Source organism: Scyliorhinus canicula, chromosome 1 (assembly GCF_902713615.1).
Source record: "Scyliorhinus canicula chromosome 1, sScyCan1.1, whole genome shotgun sequence".
Taxonomy (NCBI): domain Eukaryota; kingdom Metazoa; phylum Chordata; class Chondrichthyes; order Carcharhiniformes; family Scyliorhinidae; genus Scyliorhinus; species Scyliorhinus canicula.
In genome coordinates this window covers 242,482,780-242,491,128 of record NC_052146.1, presented here as the reverse complement: position 1 = coordinate 242,491,128, position 8,349 = coordinate 242,482,780, and positions in this window count along the sequence as shown.

The following is an 8,349-nucleotide window of genomic DNA, read 5'->3' as shown; positions in this document are numbered from 1 at the left end:
GTTCTGAAGGCTGGGTAATTTGCTGCAAATAATGGTTTGTTTGAGGTTGCGCGGTTGTTTGAAGGCCAGTAGTGGGGGTGTGGGGATGACCTTGGCAAGATGTCCATCCTCGCTGATGATGTGTTGGAGGCTGCGAAGAAGATGTCGTTGTTTCTCCGCCCCAGGAAAGTACTGGACGACGAAGGGTACTCTGTCAGTGGTGTCCCGTGTTTGTCTTCTGAGGAGGTCGGTGCGGTTTTTTGCTGTGGCGCGGTGGAACTGTCGATCAATGAGTCGAGCGCCATATCCCGTTCGTACGAGGGCATCTTTCAGCATCTGTAGGTGTCTGTTGCGCTCCTCCTCGTCTGAGCAGATCCTGTGTATACGGAGGGCTTGTCCATAGGGGATGGCTTCTTTAATGTGTTTCGGGTGAAAGCTGGAGAAGTGGAGCATCGTGAGATTATCTGTGGGCTTGCGGTAAAGCGAGGTGCTGAGGTGACCGTCCTTGATGGAGACGAGTGTGTCCAAGAATGGAACTGAATTTGGAGAATAGTCCATGGTGAGTTTGATGGTGGGATGGAACTTATTGATGTCATCGTGTAGTCGTTTCAGTGATGTCTCGCCGTGGGTCCAAAGGAAAAAAATGTCATCGATGTATCTGGTGTATAGCATCGGTTGAAAGTCCTGTGTGGTGAGGAAGTCCTGTTCAAACTTGTGCATGAAGATGTTGGCATATTGAGGTGCAAATTTGGTCCCCATGGCTGTTCCGTGCGTCTGGATGAAGAATTTGTTGTCGAAGGTGAAGACGTTGTGGTCTAGAATGAAACGGATGAGTTGCAGAATTGCGTCTGGAGATTGGCAGTTGTCGGTGTTGAGGACTGAGGCTGTTGCAGCAATGCCGTCGTCATGGGGGATGCTGGTGTAGAGTGCCGAGACATCCATTGTGACGAGGAATGTTCCTGGTTCAACTGGTCCATGGGTGCTGAGTTTCTGTAGGAAGTCCGTCGTGTCGCGACAGAAGCTGGGTGTACCTTGTACGATGGGTTTCAAGATGCCCTCGATGTGGCCAGAGAGGTTCTCACACAGGGTTCCATTGCCTGAAACGATAGGACGGCCTGGTGTGTTGGCCTTGGTTAAACACCAATTTAACTGGTGTTTACCTTTCTGGCCTCATGGGCACTAACGCTACGCCTAAGTATATCAGGAGTGGAGACAGCCTGCTGTGATTCCTGGCCTGAGACTGGGGTCCCTTTGGCGGGTGTCTACTGGGGTGACCCAGACTCGAAAGGCCCGGCTGCAGCTTGGTTGTCTCCGGTGCGTGGTACTGCCCTGTACTGCCCGCTGCCCACCAGATGCACCAGGGACAGGAGTGATGGGGGGTGTGGGGGTGGGGTGGGGGGGGGGTGGGGGTGGAGTTGAGGTGATGTGCTGTTCCAGCTCCTCCCCTGCGGGAGTCACCGGCACTAGCCCCATCATCCTCGGGATGAACGATGGCCCTTGGGCTACTCCATGGGACGTGGTGCGAGTGGAGCTATCCCCTGAAGCCCCCACACCACCTGGTGCTGCCAGACTTGGAGGCACACAACTGCCCCGTTCAGTTTCTCAATGCTCGTGGCCATGGAGCACAGCGAGTGGACCACCTCCCTCTGAGTCTGTGCCACATCAGCCAGTGACTGCGCTATCTCCCTCTGGGACTGTGCCATACCCGCCAGCCCCTGAGCAATGCCGCTGATGCCTTCAGCCATGACCCACTGTGACTGCTCCACGCTCAGGAGCGCCGCTGCAATGAGCAGGCAGCCCTGTCCTGGGCCTCAGCCACCACCCACACAGACTGCCCCAGGCCTTAGACATCCTGACCCATGGCCGAAACCTTTTCCTCCTAGCCTCCACCATGGACGCCAGCCGTGCAGTGTTGACCTGGGTGGCACACATGGTCGGCACAACTTCCTGCTTCTTCAGACAGTTTGACTCCTCCAACTGAACATGCAGGTGCTGGATGGTTGCCGACAACCCATCATGTAGTCTCTAACTGTAAGACAGCATCCGCACTATTGATGGGACTTCCCTTTCCAGAAGCCCGAAAGCTGGCTGGATGGCAGCTGATCACTGGGGTTGGGCTGCCCTCTGACTATCTGCCCCTCGAGGGTTCCTACCTCCATGTGCTGTACCACTGCATGTGTGCGGTGCGCACCAGATAGTTCCCCGAGAGCCTTTTCACTGAATTGTCCAACCAAGGTGAGTGTCTCAGGGATGCTGGAGGGTGTTGGAGACAGATGTGATGAGGAATTTGACCCTGGACTAGTACCCCAGGCTGTCTCCATATCCTCACTCCTCGCTGCTCTCCTCCTGGGGTTGGGGTTGTGGTTATGTTTGGGGTCAGAAGCGGAGGACACCAGAGGTGCTTGCCTCATCGCCCAGTGACGCTGCAAGACACAAGACAAGATGTATGATTGGCGTGGGTTGGGATGGCGGGTAGTGGTGGAGGGGGCGTGATGGTTGTGGAGGGGGCGGTGTGGGGGTGTGTGGTGGTGGAGGAGTCAGTGTGAGGGTGTGTGGTGGAGGAGTCAGTGTGGGGGGGGGGCATTGGAATGGTATTGGGTAGAGGTGGCAGAGGTGTGGTGTGGGTGTGGGTAGAGGGATTGTGGTGAGTGTGGGGGTGGGAGTGGTAACACACCTACCATAGGGAACCACAACTCAGCAGGATCTCACTTGCTCGCCCAATGCCCACCTCCGATTTGATGACCGCCCTCATGCCGGGCCCACTGATCAAGTCCAGTGCCTGTTGCGGTGAGGGGCTGCATGTCCGGGCGATCCCCCTCCGGTTTTCACCTTCTCTCGGCGGTTGTGTGCTGCTTTCTCCTCAGGAGGGGGGAAGGGAAATCACAATCTCTCCCACCTGCACCCAGACCTGGTGCACAGTGGTGGGTGGCAAGTGCCTCCCCACCACGGGATGGAGTGCCCCACCTCTCCTCCACTGCGTCGAGTAGGGTCTCCAGTGCTGCATCCGTGTACTGGGATGCTGTTCTCCTAGTTGGCTGGGATGAGTGTGTGTGGGGATGGAGTGCTTATATGTGGCTGCAGCTTGTCAGTCTCTTGAGTGTCAATCCCGACTCTGGCGAATTAGACATTGTTTTTCATTCGAGTCAGTTATGTTCCACATGGCGCTGGTGCTAGTCAATAACGGTCAGTGGATTGATCTGGGAACAGTACCAATTTTGCTGTCATCGAACATCTCCAATTCAGTCCCAACGTAAATGATTTAGAGTTGGGGACCAAGGGCAATGTGTCCAAGTTTGCAGATGACACTAAGATGAGTGGTAAAGCGAAAAGTGCAGAGGATACTGGAAGTCTGCAGAGGGATTTGGATAGGTTAAGTGAATGGGCTAGGGTCTGGCAAATGGAATAAAATGTTGACAAATGTGAGGTTATCCATTTTGGTAGGAATAACAGCAAACGGAATTATTATTTAAACAATAAAATATTAAAGCATGCTGCTGTGCAGAGAGACCAGGGTGTGCTAGTGCATGAATCACAGAAAGTTGGTTTACAGGTGCAACAGGTGATTAAGAAGGCAAATGGAATTTTGTCCTTCATTGCTAGAGGGATGGAGTTTAAGACTAGGGAGATTATGCTGCAATTGTATAAGGTGTTAGTGAGGCCACACCTGGAGTATTGTGTTCAGTTTTGGTCTCCTTACTTGAGAAAGGACGTACTGGCACTGGAGGGTGTGCAGAAGAGATTCACGAGGTTAATCCCAGAGCTGAAGGGGTTGGATTACAAGGAGAGGTTGAGTAGACTGGGACTGTACTCGTTGGAATTTAGAAGGATGAGGAGGGATCTTATAGAAACATTTAAAATTATGAAGGGAATAGATAGGATAGATGCGGGCAGGTTGTTTCCACTGGCGGGTGAAAGCAGAACTAGGGTGCATAGCCTTAAAATAAGGGGAAGTAGATTTAGGACTGAGTTTAGGAGGAACTTCTTCACCCAAAGGGTTGTGAATCTATGGAATTCCTTGCCCAGTGAAGCAGTTGAGGCTCCTTCATTAAATATTTTTAAGGTAAAGATAGATAGTTTTTTGAAGAAAAAAGGGATTAAGGGTTATGGTGTTCGGGCCGGAAAGTGGAGCTGAGTCCACAAAAGATCAGCCATGATCTCATTGAATGGCGGAGCAGGCTCGAGGGGCCAGATGGCCTACTCCTGCTCCTAGTTCTTATGTTCTTATGTTCTTATAACGTCATCACTGAGTTTCTGGCACAGAGGACTCTGCCATTAAACCCTGCAATCAGTGGGGTGCTCCTTTTATTTTATTTTCAATATTAAATTTAAAATGGCCAATTTTTTTTTTGCGACCCAAGCAGACATGGGGAGAATATGCAAACTCCACACGGACAGTGACCCGGGCCGGGATTGAACCCGGGTCCTCACCGCCTTGAGGGTGCAGTGCTAACCACTGTGCCACCTCCTCATCAGCCATCTCTGAGTGTACCCTTTGACACTGAGGAGCCATCCCTCCAGATGCTGCTTTCCCACAGAAATGGCTGGGATCTGTGAGCCTATGTAACTATCATGGATGCTCCATGATGCGTATCGTTTGGTCACAAATTATCGGGACATTGAGGGAGTGGTATTCCTTGTGGCTCACAAATAGCGCCCCATGTCACCATAGGGAGTGCAGAGCCATGTGACTGCAGTTAATGATACCTTGCATCTGGGGCATGCCTGCTATGCAGGTAAAGCCCTTGGCCCTGACGCGTCTATGAACTTACACAGTGTATTTATGTATGTCTGATGTTTTTTCACGTATGGAACGATCTGTCTGGACTGTACACAGAACAATACTTTTCACTGTACCTCGGTACACGTGACAATAAAGCAAATCCAATCCAACCCAATCCTGGCTCACCTGGTCCTGTTCAAATTGATGTACGTGTGGGTCCTCGCAAATAGTGCATTTGTGACCTCCCTTATGTACTTTTGCACTGCCGACTGGGAAATGTCGCGCAGGTCACCTGTGCAGCCCTGAAACGAGCCGCAGGCATAAAGTTCAGAGTGGCTGTAACTTTCAAGGCCATGAGTGACCTCACAGTCATGTGATGCCAACTCTTGCATCACCTGGCACAGGTGGTCCAGCATCCCCAAAACAGACGCAGACTTCTCTGGCACGAGACTTCTGATATCTGGAGGTAGGATGTGCAATGCCAGAATACCTGTGGCCGGTAATTTCTCTTCCAAGGTCCTACCATCTGTCGCTCGGCTCCCGGAAGACCAATGGGCCCTGCCTCCCCCTCCTCTGCATGGCGCTGTTCCTGGCCCATCAGGAGCACATCAATGTTGCTGCTCTATTGCAATCAAAATAATTGCCAACTTGACTGACTCTATCAAAGTGAGCCATGAGGAGTCCTGACAACACCCTGGCCCACAACCCTCATGATCTGGGAAATACACCCATGCGCATCCTTCTATGTGAGCGCCTTTCTAATGAACTTCACTCCCTCCAGTCACACACTAGTCACATCCCTACAGTTGCCCTTTTCAAGTCCACCAGAATGAAGTACTTTGAAACTTGAGAGTCTCAGCAGGTCACATGGCTCCTCCAAGGGTGAGGAGTGAGGATGGTTGAGTGCATTCAATGGACCTGCATTCTGATGTCATAGCACCTCCTGAACGGATGAGTGATGAGCAACTTCATAATAAAGCCATGCATTTGGGGCCACATCAGTTGCACCTTTCTGTTATGGAGACGTGAGTATGAGCCATGGAGTTCAATGCTTGGGAGCGACACTTCCAAATGTTTCCAACAGTGCAGTCTTTTGTTTTTGAACACAAACAATATTATCCCAACATTGGAATTTGTGGTTAAGGAGGTGTCCTCGCTTCGATACTACTGGCAAGCAGTACCGCTGACTGAACCCACAGCTATCACCGACAGTTCCACCAACAACAGTCCTTAAAGATTCTTCCCTTGAATAATCAAGGGGTTGACATTTGGGTTGCAATCTGTAGCACACTCATGCATTGCAACGCTGACTAAATTGGCACAATGGACACAACAAGGAAGTCTCAGGGAATTGATTAGGCAACTGGCTTTCTCTTGTGGCAGGGGAGGCACACCTGATGCATATGGAGACTGCAATTTGCAGTCAACCTCATTTTCCCTGCCCTCATGGGCTGCAAATTAAACAAACTTCCAAATTGAACAGCAGCTTCCCATACACTAATCCCTGACAGCCTCGCCACTCAACATATGGAGCTCGCCATCCGGGTCACCTATGTGGCTGGAGCCAGGTCCAGCTACGTGAGATAGCGTCTACTCGAAAAGGGTGCCCTAGATCTGGAAGAGACGGTAAAATTAGCCTCCTCTCTGGAAGTAGCGTTCCAAAGCCTTAACGCGTTCCCGTCTGATCACGCGACCCCCTCGTGGACCCCCGACCAAAGAATACCCCAGGTCTGTGCCGCCCAGCTGCCTGCCCACCATGGGGGGCTACCCTGTTATTTCTGCGGCCAGCCCCAACAGCCCCGGCTAAGACCTGTGAGCGGCGCCTCCCTCTGAGGTGCGGGGCTGAACCCATCCCTCCCCCTGGTCCTGAGTTACACTTACCTGGGTCTCCCGCATCCTATCTCGTGCCCCTCTATAATTGGCACTCTGGAGGGTGATGCCGACTTAGAACATAGAACATACAGTGCAGAAGGAGGCCATTCGGCCAATCGAGTCTGCACCGACCCACTTAAGCCCTCACTTCCACCCTATCCCCGTAACCCAATAACCCCTCCTCACATTTTTGGTCACTAAGGGCAATTTAGCATGGCCAATCCACCTAACCTGCACATCTTTGGACTTGAGAGCACACTTCCGATATCCCCATCAAAGGCCAGGTTGCCAGATTCTCGCTTTTATACAGCTGTCGTAAATCGTGTTGGCATGATATCAGACTGGCGCCCCATAAATATCCAGTGAGGGGAACGGCTAGATTATAAGATACTAATGACTTTAAATTAGTTCCCAACCTTCACCGGTGGGATTCTTGTTACGCCACCAGCAAGTGGCCCGAAAATCAGAAAATGCGATCGCACGCATTTGCCGATTATTGCCGTATTTTACGCCTGTGACGCCATTGTTGCTGATGGTTAACACAGACAGAAAATCACCCACCACATCTAACATTACATGACCCAGTAAAGTGAGAAAATGAGCTCCCTTCCACAAGCACATTTTACTTTAAGGAAAAGGCATAACTGATATTGTCAAGGAGCTGAGAAGGGGCACACAGTATTGTTAGTTTGAGCTATGATGTTGACCAGAGGCATATGAGAGCAACATCTGATATTTGGGGTAGGGCACCATAGTGTCACACATGGCTGACAATAACATAGCTGATCACAAAGAGGAAGCATACATATAAGGAGATGTAAAATGTGTGCGAGTCTATTTACATTTGTGGAAACTACAGACATGTAAACACCCGTGACACCGACATGATTCTAATATTGTTCTGTTTTCCTGGCCTACCACTACACCTTGGTACTTCCCCAAAATCAACAACAGTGGTAGAGGCATCCTGCTGACTTCTAGACCCTGCTAATTGTAATGACTTGGAACGAGTATCCTCGGGAGGGTCGAGACTTAATGGGCGCTAACTTGCTTTGGTCTCCAGCTCCACCAGCTGACTTAGGTCTGTGCCTGGGAGCTCATCATCTGACTTGGGATCAACAGAACCATGGCCTCCAGCAGCCCTTCAAGTGCTGGCTACCTCAGATGTCCCTGCCTCTGCCTGCTGTGGACCAGATTGTGCGTGGTGCTCACCAGATCATGACTCCAAGGCTGCTCCTGAAATAGGTCCACAAAGGTATGTGTCCCTCTGCTGGTGGATGGTGTGGATCAGTGCTGCGAAGAGTCTTCAAGGGTGCTATCCTCAGCTTCCTCATCTGAGGTGTGATCTGGACTTGAACTGAGGGCCTGGCGGGCTGAGGATGCTGAGCACCTGGCAGAGGTGCCTATGAATGAAAGTAGAGATGATTAATGCATGGCAGGCAGCTCAATAAATGTTCAGTTGACTCACAGCATGGTTGAGCGATGAACTCAACCATGGTTCAGGATCCTTCCTTGGGTGATTTCCACCGATCTCTCCGTTGCCGCAGGGACAGTCCACATCCTCTCCTGCTAGTTTGATAGCTCTGATCTCAAACTCCATGAGGACCTTAATGTTGAGCATTCCACATCCAATCTGGTACCTCTCTCTCTAATTGTGCGCACGCTTGTCCCGTGTAAAGACACATGGAGAGAGTGTGAGCAGGGTGAATGTCAGGGCAGATGATAAGGATGCTTGCCTTGTGTGGACAGGATAAGGACACAAACTGCACAGGACGTGC